The 15,584-nt window shown below is 33.1% G+C and overlaps 1 protein-coding gene across 3 annotated transcripts in view; it reads right to left on the bottom strand.

Moving 5' to 3' along the window:
• The window catches only part of LOC111001722, a 107,169-nt gene that overhangs the window by 37,743 nt on the left and 53,842 nt on the right, over positions 1-15,584 (bottom strand). For all 3 annotated transcript variants that reach the window (XM_045631860.1, XM_045631862.1, XM_045631861.1), the window contains one exon: positions 6,656-6,705. The gene's annotated coding sequence lies outside the window, so the exon portion shown is untranslated. The remainder of the gene's footprint in view (positions 1-6,655; positions 6,706-15,584) is intronic.

Genomic DNA, 15,584 nt, shown 5'->3' with positions numbered 1-15,584 from the left:
AAAGCTTATTGCGTGGCAAGGATGAACATCTTACTGTCACTTTAATTAATCTGATTAAACGATTTCTTAAATTATCTAAGAAACGTATAGTTTCATGCATTGTCTTATTCTTGAAAGACAGAACGCATGTTGGTGGTATATTTTTAATATTTGTACAGTTTATATGAGACAAACATTAATTGTGTTAGAAGAGCTGGGAACCCTGACATCTTAAACTTAAAATGGTTGCAATACAATTGGACTTATAACGAATAATACTTACATTTTTCAAAGTATGCTTACTTCCGCTGTGATAAATTAACATAAATAACGGTTAGAAAAATAATAGATATTTATGGCTTAATTTTAATGTGTATAGTATTGTTTTTATACATATAATCGAGAACACAGTTAGTCAAATTCGTAGAATAGAAATCTATTTACAAGGCGAACGTGCTATTACGGTCATACATTAAATTTAATTATTACAATCTAATTGGTTATTTAGGTTTTCAGTAATTTAACAGATAAATTGATAAATTAAGGACTGTTTTCTAAAATTGTACGAATTTATAATAACAATAAAAAAAATATAAATAATAATAAAGGTAACCCTTATCTATGGTTAAAACTATTATTGTAAGTTTATTATACATTAAAAGTCTATTATAAGCGGTTTTATATCTGGTATAATATGCTGCTTTGACTATGCATCAGACAGAGTCTGTATTATAAAGAGTAAGTTGTATAGTAATTAAAACTAAGTAATTTAAAACAATTGCTTGCTGCTAGATAGCAGCTATATTCACTAAATTACAACGGATAATTATTGTGACACAATAATTAATATATTTAAATATAATAAAAAGTAAAAACAAAACGCGCATCAAAATATCTGTGTAATAAAAAAGGTTCCACGAAATACTGAGTTTATAAGCTACGGCGAACTTATACGAATAACATAAGGCTTAGTATGTTTGAAAATTGAATTATTATTCCGAGTATGTGAAATCTAAGAAGCCTTTGACGGTTCTCAAATTAAGTTGAAACTTGAATCAAGTATTTGAATGCCTTTGTACTTTGTAATATGATTTCAAATGGAGTCCAACAATATACTTTAGTTATTATTTGTTGTTTCAATGATTCAACTACAACTGATGAAAATTGTGACAGAATAATATTACTTGGTAGGATTTTGGGGAGCTGTTCACCCATTAATTTTATAAAGAGCGTTTAGGCTGAATTTTCTAGGTTATGTGCAAAACAATCATGTTTTATCACATCTACTGATCTTCTTTTTGAGCATCTTCTGCCCCGTACTTATCAACTTTAATATATACATATAAATTAATAATAACACATAGACCCTAAGTTTAGATTTTATTTTATTATTATTATTTATTTTAGTTTTGTATATTCCTCGTATTACTAGTAATAATTATGTTATTGTTCATTATTTATTTACGCTCAGTTAAAGGTGTGTTTGAAGGGGATAGAAGAAAAAAGGAAGAAAAAATCTCTTGGAATCTCTCTGGAAGAAATCTCTTGTTAGCTTTAGGGGGGCCCGTTACTTATGTAACCTATTTTTAACATGTATGTTAAGGTAAATGAAATAAATAAACATATGAAATGATGAATGAATCTATTTTATGTCACTTTATATTCAATGTAGACTTTTAAAACCAATCAATATGAACCACAAACCCCGTGAACAAATTGAAACCCGCTCAGCATGAATAATTATGCAAAAACCACATGATATGGGAATGTATAATTGACATTGTTCATTTGTGACTTGCAATTGTATAATTATAGAGTAACTTTATAAGAGCATATTAATTTTGATCTTCCTCCATTCCAAAGAGCTGCGCCTACGACGACAAAGATAGTGCGGATTTAGGATGAAACGTCATATTTATTCTACTCATAGATTATAGATGCCGCTAGTCTTTTATTAAATGGTAGGTATCTTGTCTGAGTAATGTAGGGACAGCGGTATATCTTCCGAAAGTAACATGACTATTGTATGTTTTATTTCTTGTATGTTATTAGTTTTAAAGCGGACTTGTATTTATTGTAATGTGTTAATAGGAGTAAAAAACTTAAATGTATATAATATGGCCACTCACTCAGGCGCAGCGTACACACGTTCACAATCGTCGCGTAATTTTACCTTATCTATATCTGATTCCAGGTTTCATCGTGGAAAGACCACAGATGGGAGCCAATTCTACAAATCGTTAGTAGAAAGGAAGTGCCTTGTAAAACTAACGAATTTCCACAGAGATGGGTAGAGTTTTTAACGTTGTACATTATTGATTGGCAAACAATAAACAATGATATTGCAAAATTTCGTTTCTTATTCGTGATCACGCCTCTTCATCAAAAGAACGCATATCCAAGTTGCAAGACATTAATTTAATTACACATAAAATACAATGTTTCTAGCGATGAATTGTTGATTCGATTTAAGTTTATTTTGTTAACTTCAAACCATTGTTGATACCAATATCACTTCGACGTACGTCGTTCCAGAACTGAGCGTTTTTTTTATTTATTTTTTCCGCGCCATGTGAAACCAGTTGCTGACAGAAGTATTTCAAAACCAATCCAACAGTATAAGAATATAGAATATTGTTTTGATATTCTTTTTACATAGAGGATTTTGTGTTATCTATGGCATAGATTACAAACATTTTTCATCCCAAGACGTAAGTTAAGTTTTTAAAATGATTACTAGCACTAAGTTAAAAATGCGTTTGCAAACATAATAATCAATTCACAGTAAAAATCTATACTTTTGGGTTTGAAGCATCCTTTTAAATTATTTGCACAGACTAGCACAATACCTAGTCGTTTGTACGTTTCGACTCTGTGACCCCTTGATTAGACTGTCCCCGGCATTTGTTAGCGAGTTGAGTTGTGCATTTGAGCGACTTCAGCTTTGTCTTACACGGCTAATGATGAACGAGTTAGGACCTTGGTTAGAATATATTGAAATATTACGCCTAGAACTGGATTTAAAATAATAAAATTAAAAGCTGTTTACGTTGTTTATAAATGGGGTTTAGAATGAAACTTATCTATAAAAAAGCTAACTGTACGAAGTCTACAAGAGAGACGGAGAGATTTTCTACGAATTCTATATCGAGATTCTAGCCTTTACAATAATAAGTAATACATATTATACTGACTCAAATCTAAAAGACTAGTAAACAGTTCAAACTAAGATAATGTTAATTAAAAGTCTTAGTGATCGACAATATTTTGATACTATATTCACTACAATAGATTCACTAACCCAGAAGGTTAAGTATTTTTTAGAAAATACTGTGTGGTTTTTAAATGTTATCATTTAGGTATGTTGTTTGTATATTATGAAAGAAGAGAGAGAGAAGCAAATAATTGTAAAAACTTATGATATATTCCAAAAGTAGTATATATACTTTATAGACTTGGTAAGGTATATTTTAGTCATAAATATCTTCTTATTATAAGAGCCTTCGACAGCCGTTACGATTGTAATTAATGAGTGGCTTCTAAACGCCTTTTACACGTGACGTCGATATTAATTGTTTCCGAGGTTTGAGGAAAAGCTCCCAATAATTAATATTATTAACAATATATTAATTATTATACATGTATAGCAAATGGGGAAATGTTCTCTGGTACTTGTTCTAATATACACAATATTTTTCCTCTTAATCATAAAATGAAAAGCTAATAAGAATGTATTAAGAATAACAACTGTTTGAACTTCTTTCGTTCTCGACAATTCAAAGACAATACCTCAGCACATTTTGTTTGATTGTCATTGGTCAATTCTACACGTCAAAGTTTCTAGACCAATCAGAGACACGCGATGCGATCCGCTTCTCCGTGAAACCTATTTTAAGTATTACGTCAATACGATTATTATAGATTTGACAATTAAAACGCATTATTTTTCATGTGGCTTCCGTTTAGTTCTAAATACAGAGCGATTTTGAAGATTACTTAACTGATTTTCAGTTGTTTCATTAGGACTTTGATCTCTGGTCGCATCATAGACATGTCAGTGCTTTAGTTATAGCAGTGAAACAGATTTTGTTTGTATGAATCTAAAACACTGGTTAATTATTACACAATAGAAGTTCATCGGGTTATCGAGAGCGACACTCGGCCGGTGCGTGTCGCAACATTGAATAATGACGTCGGTGACATTTAATTTGGGATACAAAAGGCTCTTTATGCTGTTTACCCTAATCCATTTATCCTCGAGCCCGGAATATTGAAGGGGAGTCCTTAAAGTTGCCGATACTTAATTATATTAACAGCTTTTCGGTTATTGTTTGAGATGTATCAAGAATATTGATGTTATTTTTAGAAAACGAATGTTTGCTGTGTGGTTACTTAGATTTATAGAACAGGGGGCAAATGGAAGGCTCATCTGATTTTAAGTGATACCGCCGCTCATGGACACTCTCAACGCATGAGAGCAGGTTCAGGATTCGGAAATAATTCAGTTTTGAATTTGATTTTCGAATTTGATAAATAATTTTGGTTTGTTCGCAAGGTGTGCACCGTGTGAACAACCAACAACCAAAATTCCTCCTTCCGTCCTTCTACCTTTACCTCTTCACAACTGTGGGTTGTGGAGAGGTTGTGATAAAGGACAGGGAGTTGTAAAAAATTCCCAATTTCGGAGACCAAGACAGTGAGATTTCATTTTAGCTTAAGAATACTGTTATGTTTAAAGATGTATGATTATTTAATCATAAGCTGTAATTGAGGTAGATTCCATTACATTAATAAAGTTTTGTGGGTTTAAAGTTTTCGTTCCCGGCTATGGTACAGAATGAATCGAACTCCCTATTGGAGAAAGGGCTTATTAAATGCGATTAAAAGTGCGTTGTTAAAATATGTGCAACGATTTTTTTCTGCCTACTACTAAACGTCAGAGAGTTCTCCAATACACCTCTGGTAATGAACGCTGTTTTCATCTAAGGTAATTGTATTTCTATGTATGTAGTGAATTTGAATGTAAATGATTTAATAATCTCTTAGAAGCTGAGTCACAGCACGGTGACACTGCGCTAATTCATAAAACCAACAAGCGTGAAGGTGTCGATTAATTTATTTATATCAAGTTACTATGACGCATAGTATTAAGGAAATAATTAACGGAGGAGACTAGAAGTGCAGAGTTTACAAAGAGCATTTAGAAATAGCCCATAGATTCTATTTTTCTTTACAGACAGGTTTTTTAACACACTTGATATTTGGGTATTATTTTTATTTATTAATTTTTAGTACCGGAAAATGTATAAGAAGTACATTGGTGTATGGTGTGGGTTTAATATTGATGGGGTTGAGGACGATGGGCTAACATGGTCTTCTTCTCAGTCATATTGTTCATCCTACAAGTTCTATCTCTCCCCTGTTTTCTCTATACGTTCTATTAGCGCAGCTGTTATGGGAAGACCTCAGAGGCTTGTTACTATTCATACCAGCAAGTGGGCGATCGGTCCCGCGGCATTTGGCTGTCTACCCTGGAACCATGCTGGTATGTTATAGAACGAAAAATAACAAAATAATAGATCAGTAATCAAAGGGTATGCAGGTGTAATATTTAAATATATATAGTGCACTTTTATTTTTACAAACGCATATACAATTTATTTACTGAGTACGGAATGTTAATCTAATAAGTAGGCGATTGAAAGACTATCATAGATGGCTTTAGTTACATAAAGGAATAAAATTTTATCTTCATAATAAAATGGCACACACAGGTAAATATGTGATTAACTTCTGCGCAATTAATTTTGTCATTACTAAACTCATTTTAACGTTCAATTTAATATAGGTAATGCATTTTTAATCAATATTATATTTGGTCGTTAATTTTAAGTTGGTCATTTGTACAATTGAAAGAGATTTTGCTGATTCCCAGTAATTGCTATATCACGGTAAATGCTGTTGTTATTAAACGATAAAGCCGTAATCCACTTGAACAAGAATATAAGGTCCTGGCCGGAATTTAAAATTATATTAAAACATACGGAATGAATACATAAAAAATATATAATTAATGTCTAATTATGTTTATTATAACTGTGGCGTATCATCCACTTGTAATAGATACATACTCATTAACGAAACTAACAATGGTTGTGATTTAAACCAGCGCTTTCCATATAACAATGCAATAAAAATTTATTTGTTTTTTTAATTAGGATCTTAATTTGCTAAGCTCCCATTTGTAGTAGTAGTAGTAAGTCCGACTAAGGAACTTCGCAAACATCAAAAGGAGAAGAAAAGATTTCCACAGTTTAAATATAAACTTTCCGACATTTTTGCCAGATATGCGATAATTTGCAGTTTCATACATTAAAGTGTAGTTTTACCAATGCGTAGTGATTTCTGCTTCTTAAGTTATCAACACAGATTTTGATTATATATATAAATTTTGTGTTTTAAACACATTATTATTAAAATATTTTAAGTAAAATTTTCCGTCCATTTAATTTAAATTCCAGTTCAATCGACGATTCATTGATCAGTTACAAGCATACAACTGTTACAACAAAGCAACTGACGGATTGCTCATTTTACATATTTTGTTTGGAAAATAGCTAAATATAAGTATATTCTTTAAGCTTATCTAATACTTAGTTAAACATGCTTAACTTACGTATCTCAAGGGCTCTCGTACTGAAGACGGCACTCACGAACTAAGGCGGCCTGAAAATAAAATTTCCTTTGAATATAATTCTTAATAGGGATATTATTTATTCACAAAGAAAATACACTTTTCTAAATTAACGTCTTGATTTCACGACATTTATATGCTTAGGTTGAGAACGTTCAAGGAAATTAATTTTACGACTCGACAGGATGAAGTCCCCGACTTTGCTTTTTGTTGTTCATTTTATTTGGAAGAGGAATTGAGTCTTTCATGATCAAACTTATTGGGCGCGACCCATGTTAATAAAAGTGTGTTGCAACGGAAAACGAATTTAAATGAAGGAGAAATTTCCGGTTATGAAATAATCTTTGACAAAAATATTAAGTAACTCTGTTAAGTATGTACATATCGATTATATATTTTTTAGTATTATATCTGTAATTCTTAGCATATATAGTATTATATAGCTTAGTAATAAAACGAACCACCAAAATACGGGCCAAGTTTCTTCTCTCAATATATATACGCGATCTTATGTACGCAGCTTATAATGTATATCTTAACCATCAAAGATTGTAGCGAACAGGTATGAGGGCAGAATTGATGTTGTCACAATTCGCAACAACGAATAATTCATGAGACGCGAGAGGGCGGTCCCGAGGTGTTTCGATGTTTTGTAATAGCTACAAGCTTGTACGAATCGATCCATTGTACTATTATTATGCAAAACCAGCTGACGAACCATCGACAAATTTCTGGCGCATTGCTCTTTCTGAAAGTACACGGAATGTAGCACAGTGTTCAAGGTCGTAGTGAAAATTTGTTAAGCGTACAAAGCGATTTTAATTTGAAACTATTCAAGTAGAAAAAACAATGATGAAATTTAGAACTGGTTTTGTAATGTTACTTTAATTGGGATTGCAGTTTTAGCTTACGTAGAAACTATGTACTCATAAATGTACTTTAATTAAAGATTAATTTATGACAAGACACATAAACACGCACAAAACTATTACCGATTCATAAAACGTTAGTAAGAAGTTTTCTTTGCCTATATAGCCTTAATTTAAGATTATTTTGTTAGATTGTTACGAGACAATTAGAAACAGAACACGCACAAAATTATTAACGATTCGTAAAACGTAAGTAATACGTTTTATTTGCGTTTATATACACATAAAATAACAAAGCACATATATGTATTACTAAAATCGACCCGTCCTAAATTATGGACGTTAGGGAGTTATGTCATTCATTTTATTAAACAGAGATTTGTGTCTGGGCTGTGTTGACCAAGCAGCTTCTGCTTCTCATCCCTGAGGTTCCTTGGCTGAGCACCAATGTAATTTCTGTGCGAATTTATCACATACTCAAAGACATAGTGAGGTAATTTTAACTCCAAATAACCTTAGACTCAATAAATGTGTCAGGCATAAACTGATCACCTACTTACCCATTAGACAACCAATCACGGTTTCACAATAAAACAGATACAGAAATCTGAGGCTCAGGCCTAAAACGTTGTAGCGCCACTAGACTTTTATTTCGATACCTCCTAAGTATAATGAGTCAACTGACATTTTGGTAATTTTACAGGAGAGCCATTTTAAGGCAAATCGTTTATATTTTTGTGAAATCAAACTAATTCAGAATAAATTTAATGTTTTTATAATAAAGACTGAAAGCTCTTCCTTTGGTATAACATGAGTTTGCTGATTTTTGTTCTTAAATGCTATTTTATGTACATGACTTAGTATACACGGGCGGGACTCAATAGTAAAATGGTTTAACTACCAGTTATATTCATGTACGTTGTACATCAAAATCTATAGTTTACACCAACAAATTATGGAATATGATTATCATTTAATTATTATCATCTTACTTTTGGTTAGTTTCGGGGTTTTTTTGTCTCACTTAATAATAAAATATTGAAATTACATCACTTGACTCATTATACTAGGAAAGTAATTAGCTGTGTTAGAATTTTAAACCTCAACGTGTACTGGACTAATATAATTAATCGAGGCTTTTTAATTACTAATTTTATTTCTAATACCTTACGAAATAAATAAAAGCTAGGAAGAAGTAGACTCATTAACAAAAACAACGCATTTTTAAGAATTATAATGTATTTTTAGTTATAACTATTTAATTTTTAACCTTTTTGTTAATATTATTTAGCCTTACTAAACGCTACAAGTTTAACAATGTAACTAAAACAAATTATCAATGTAGTATCATTAAAGTTTCATAAAAAGTAACAAACATCAATAAAAGTAATAGGAACTAAAAATAGTAACTAACGTTAAACAATATTATTAAAAATAATACAAATGTATAACAAAAATATCTAAAAAGTTAAGGACGCTCAAAGGATAGCTTTAAACCTTATGGTTTATCAAAATAAATGAAAATTTTAAAGATTTAACGTATAAAAAACCAGTCTGAATCACTGTCATCTGCTCCATTAGAGTTTTTTGAAATCAAATTATTAAAATAAACAAATGATACTCCTTAGGAATCACCAGTGTCTTACAAAGATCCATGAAGTGTTTGTACTTATTTTGGTAAATATGAATGGGTCTGATATGGGCCTAAGAAATATTATCTATGTTAAAATTCAACTCTCTTCGATTTGGTGTAGCTTTAGGTTTTTTTACACAATCTATCTACTTGTAAGCATCATCTTGGTAACTCGTTTTATAAAATATCCTAAATGGATTTTCTGCTTTAACAACTATTTCCGTGACTTTGTTTCAAGGCATTTTAGATCCATCATTAGTAGTTGTCCAGTTGTTTATATTAAGTCCTTACTTTGATTTAAAGTCTTTTATTAAATCCTGAGACACTTCAATAACTTTGTATGGTTTTTCGTCGGATATAGCAAATCTAAAAGCTGTATACCATTGATAAGGCGTATAAAGCATTTTATCTTTTGTCTGTCTTTCAATTAAAGCATGTATACTGTCGCCTTCATTTTGAGTGTGACCCACTATTAGAAAGCGATGGCTAATATATATACAGAACTGCGAAGTAGCTAACAGATACATTAAGAAAACAATCCTATTTCTATATTGGCTTCCACGGTTGTCTGACCGAAACCGAAAAGATTACCTCTTTGACACCTTCACCCACCGTATCTTCTATAAACTTAAAAACACATATAGAAATGTCATTTGCACATCTCTTTGCTTTCTGTTGATGCCATGAAAAACAATAACCTTGTCGAGATCCCAGACTGAATATCGTGAGAAGATAAGTTTCCGTTTATAATAAAAAGTACTAACGTACCCGTGAGGTACATTAAGACACTTTTGATGATCAAATGCTGCTGTATCTTTTGTTTTCTAGCTTTCTCTTTTTCTTTTAAATGCTCTTCATGCTTTTATTTATCTGTCTGGGTAACTTGCTTGTTATTTTCATAAATGTGACATTGTTCACAAACACCTTTTTTGGGTTTATGAAAACATATATTGATATTTGTATTAACTGATATATCTCGATACTGTCTCACGGTAGTCGCTTTAGAAGACTTCCCAAGTACATAGTTTTGCAAACCGATATTTTTGTAGTCTCAATATTATCTTCTTGACTGCTTGGAAGAAACTTATGATAGGAGCATATTAACTTAAGTTGCATGCGCCCTGGCTGTCATTCATCGTATACTGAGCCAAAATAAACTTGTATCAATGCGTCCCTTCTCACGCCCCGCGAACACTGATACAATGTTATTTGGATCAGTATACAATGTATGATTTTAACAGATGTTGAAATTGATTTAGTATACGTCAAATTATCTCGGTAACTATAGTTCTTTTTAAAAAAAAATTTGCACTAACGTGAAGATCATGGTTAATTATGTACGTTTATATAAAAAAACCCAAATACCTAAATTTGTTAGTTGACTCAGTATACTTAGGAGGTATCGATTTATGCGCCTGTTTTCATTATACCAGAGAGAAAAACAGCTGGTTCCAAGGTTTCTGGATTGAAGTAGCCTCATCAAGAGAGGGCTGGCTATGTCTGGAGGAGGCCTTCGCCTATAGAGGAGGTTTTACGGAGTAAAGAATAATAGTTTTAAAGTAGGGTTAGGGGAAAACTAAAACAATTAAATTTGAGATACAAATTTAATTACTAAGAAAACTATCAATTGGATCCAACTTCTTGTTTTATAAGCTGTAAGAATTAAAAGTATTTTTTATTTTTATTTATTTTTTATTTATTTATTATTCATTATAATCCGACTTCAAGAAAAGAGCGTACAAATTCTTAAATGGCCGGCAACGCACTCGCGAGCCCTCTAGCATCGAGAGTGTCCATGGGCGGCGGTATCACTTAACATCAGGTGAGCCTCCTACCCGTTTTCCCCCTGTTCTATAAAAAAAATATAGCATACATTTTTCTGGGTGCAATTTGTATTGTGAGATACCACGCGGCGTAATTGTAACTTAAGCATTGAACAGTAGATCGCGAAGAAGCAAACGACTGTAAAATATTCAAATACTCTAGTTAACTTCCGGACGAACTCCGATAACATCTCAGTCCATAACCTAATTTTTAATTATACCTCTTGACATTGAAGTGCATTTAGAATTTCCTAACTAAACGGATGTCTCGTAACTCTTTGAATTACGTTAATAGTATTGTCTTGTAATTATTCTGTACACATTCTCACCTGAACGTTCTCAGTCATTAATTACACATCACAGTAATCAGCTAATCAAACTAAGCTATCAACAGCCCGTTTCGCCCATAGTTATATCTATGTGATGGTGACATACAACCTTGTTAAAGATCTTTCTTTAACTTGACAATGTTTTTATACTATAGTTGTAAAAAGAAGCATATAATCGGGGCTATCAAACATTCTTAATCATACCAAACCCAGTACTATAGAAACACGAACTTTAATTATTATTTTAATAAAACCACAGTTAATGTTTAGACATTTAGTAATTATTAGTAAAGTTTAAGTATTACGAAAGTACTATAGGGGGGAGCGGCGTCTTTGTTTTTTTTATTTGGTGATTATGTCAATAAAAATTTACTTTTTATGTATTTGTATTTACTTTGTTACACATTATCTATGCTTGAACGAAATGCATTTTCAAGGATTCGTACAAAAAATTAATACGTTTAGTACAAGAGGGCCCGCGAGTGAGTTGCCGGCCTTTTAAGAATTGGTACGCTCGTTTCTTGAAGGACCCTAAGTCGAATTGGTTCGGAAATACTTTGAATAGCATATACAATTATGCTAAAGGGCGTTAAAGCCTCTATTAATTAAGTTGTATGTAACACATGTTCTCGGTATTTATTGTAAGGAGAATTAATAATTAAGATGCTCCTATCTTAACATTATATTACATGACAAACGGTTTAATATATTATGTAATAAGGTGACGGTTATTATGTTGTTAAACATGTTAGTTTTGAGTTAATTGAGGCTAAGAGAATATTATATTTCGTACCTTATACAAATATGAATATATATAAAATATATTTAACCTTTATTTGATCTCTAATTTTCGATTCTCGTATGTCCTCAGCTAAATCCAATTAATTACGGCTACAGATTTCTAACAACCTCGATAATTAAATAACGAGATAATTATGAAGAATACATATTTCAGTTCGAATAGGAATAGTCAGAAAACTGATAGGTATTAATACTCAGAAAACAAACAAAAACAAAAAAAAATAACAAAACAAAAATTTCCTTTATTAACTAAATAGTCTTAAATCTACATTTTAGTACATCCCTTTTAAGTTCTAGAACCTGTGTTAGGGATGAACGCTCTTTCCTATATTAAGTTGATACTTAATCTACTTAATAAAGTTCTATAAACAAAACAGCGTAAGTACTTAAATAGGTAATCAAATAAATATTTTAAAAACCCAAATCTAACAAAAGTTTATATTAAATCGTAATAACTACACAAGTAGGGTACATAAAAATTAATTAAACGAGTGTATGTATTATGTAGATTTTTCTATTTGAACGTGAATTTCTGTCACAAAATGTTTTGCTCCTATTACCGCGTAAGTATCTATTTTTAGCACCATAATAAAAGTATGAAGACCGTTGGTAAAATTCTTATCATACAGCCGTACCATATTGGCGAATTGACATTAAGAAGACACACCCAATGAAGCGGGAAGATACAAATTAATATTGATGTTTATCGCAGGTCGACGACAAAATACCGCTTTCCATCATCCCGCGCCTCCCCCGTCAGATGTCACGAATTTTTCATCCGTTAAATCGAACAAGCTTGTCAAATTGAAATATATTGCGTTGATTGAATGAGCTATTAAATTAGGATTGATTTGGCGTTTACCCGCTTATATCTGGGTGCTATTTTTTAGCTGCCATAACCAGGATTCATCTTTAGAAACAGTTGTGGCGACTATTTGTGGAGGGCACACGCCGTCGACTTTTTAAGTCTAGTCTGACCTGTGTTGTGAGCGAATATTAAATGCGCACAAAGCGAAAAAGTCAATTGGTCCACAGCCGGGGATGGAACTTACTACTTCAGGAACATTGTACTGGTACCTCTCTTAACGAGTCGTAATTAAAATAAAGTATTTTATCATTGTGAAGTAAATATTTAAAGAACAATTACATTGCGTGTTGTTTCCACGAGATACAAATGACGATCTTACAAACATTTCGTTAAACAAAAAACAACAAAATTAAACAAAAAAGTGTTTATTGCCAGTTCTTCTTGTCCGTTTAACGCCCTTGATTTGAGAACTAGTAGTAAATGTAAAATTAAAAGCATTCAATGTATATTTCATTATTAACGTTGATATGTGTTCATTGTGATACCTATATGAATAAATGATTTTGCATTTTTTAATATAAATATTGTATTTACGTTTCGAATAATCTTACTTTTCAGTTCATAAAAAGGGACTCATTTACCTCGCACTCACAATATAACATTAAACGAAGGCCTTCCAAGTTATAACTAAATATATTTCAAACTATTATCTCTGTAATTGATGTCTACTGTCTTGAGAACAATACTCGTTTGAACCTTTACTTATTTCGCTGTCAAGGCAATGTCAAATGAAATATTATAATTATTGTTTGTACATAATGTGGTTTACCTTTCACCATTTGGTTCTAATTAATTTAATGATTGACGAAAATACGCGTCTACGAAGGTCTCCGTTATTGTATTAATGTGTGATGGGCGATCAGAACATGGAAAAACTGATCGTGGTTGGTAACACAGAAGTTCGTTCGTTCGTTCACCAACCAGATGGACCGATCAAGTAAAAGACTCATCGTCTTCAAAGCTATACAGTGTCGTGCAGAGCGTTGGACGGAAACCGGTGGGTGGTGCTTCATTGCTGACCACGACGCTCAGACATGAGCTGCCGACTAAAGAGAGAGAGAGAGTGATGGGCGAATGTTGAATTAATTGAAATTGACCTTCCCACTGCAAGTCTAAGTGTGGCGTCCTCGTCGTCATTGGTAGCTGAAATAAAATTATCAAAATAAATTATATATTAAATTACAAAAAATGCACTTACCAACTTTTACGTATAGACCGTGTCTATTGTTCTCCGCGGCAGACGGGGGGCGAGGCACGCGCATTCCACAGCGCGCTCCGCCACCAGTACGGCCCACGACTTCTTAAGTGACACACGTACATCTCGCTGCCGACGCCGCGGTTTATTTTTACGAAAATTATACATCGTTGAGATCACACAAGTTTTATTATTTTTATATAGTGATATACGACAACGCGAACACTATACTGGTGACCCCGACGTGATAAGAGTAAGAAAAAACTACACGCCACGCGGTCTTAGCACTTTTGTCATGCAAGACGATAACGGTGGGGACACGGACAATATGGAAAAAGGTGCACATGAAATTTTCAAAGTTGGAATTAAAATACCACCATTTTTACCGAATAGACCTGCACTCTGGTTTGCTCAATTGGAAGGCCAATTTTGTTTGGCGGGAATAACGTCAGACACGACTAAATTTTATAACGCGACTAGCCAACTGGACCCACAGTTCGCTATTGAAGTTGCGGATATTATAGAAAGTCCTCCCAAAGACAACAAATACCAAACCCTCAAAGCGGAGCTAATAAGGCGATTAAGTAAACCGCGCGAAGAAGAAATCAGGCAATTTTTAGACAATCAAGAACTCGGCACTAGAAAGCCTTCACAATTTCTTCGTCACCTACAACATTTGGCCGGACCACAGGTACCAGACGAATTTATTAGATCAGCATGGCACAATAGGTTACCCAATAACATTCAACCTATCATTGCATCGCATATGGATATGCCGCTAGAGAAACTTGCAGAGTTGGCTGACAAAATTATAGCCATCGCAGCCCCAACCCCACCAAATGTTTACGCCGCTACATCGTCCTCAGCTAACCAACATGCTGGAAATCCTCCAGACCACTACCTCACCGCCTTAGAAAGCTTGGCCAGGCAAGTTAACGAATTAACCAAGCAAGTTGCTTCCCTGAGCATGCATAATAGCCGATCAAGCAGATCACCACAACGTAGGTATAACAGATCAAGATCTCACTCTCGCTCCACCCAAAGATGGAAGGAAAACAAAATGAATAGCGTGTGTTACTACCACAGAAAATTCGGTGAAAACGCCATAAAATGTCTCACGCCCTGTTCCTACAAGACTTTAAACGCGAACGGCAGCCTGTAGTGGCGGCTAACGACTGCCTTACGCATACTCCTAATGACCGCCTCTTCATCGTCGAAAAGAAAACTAAACTGAAGTACTTGATAGACACGGGATCTGACGTTTGCGTTTTTCCTAAGTCGGCGACCAGAGACCAGCGTCATAAAACTAAATATGAGTTATACGCTGCCAACAACACTATCATAGCTACGTATGGCTACATAGCCTTACACCTGGACCTCGGACTTCGCCGGG

The sequence above is a fragment of the Pieris rapae genome, chromosome 17, assembly GCF_905147795.1.
Source record: "Pieris rapae chromosome 17, ilPieRapa1.1, whole genome shotgun sequence".
Classification (NCBI taxonomy): Eukaryota; Metazoa; Arthropoda; class Insecta; order Lepidoptera; family Pieridae; genus Pieris; species Pieris rapae.
The sequence above is the reverse complement of the archived record's forward strand: the minus strand, read 5'-3'. Positions and strand labels throughout refer to the sequence as shown.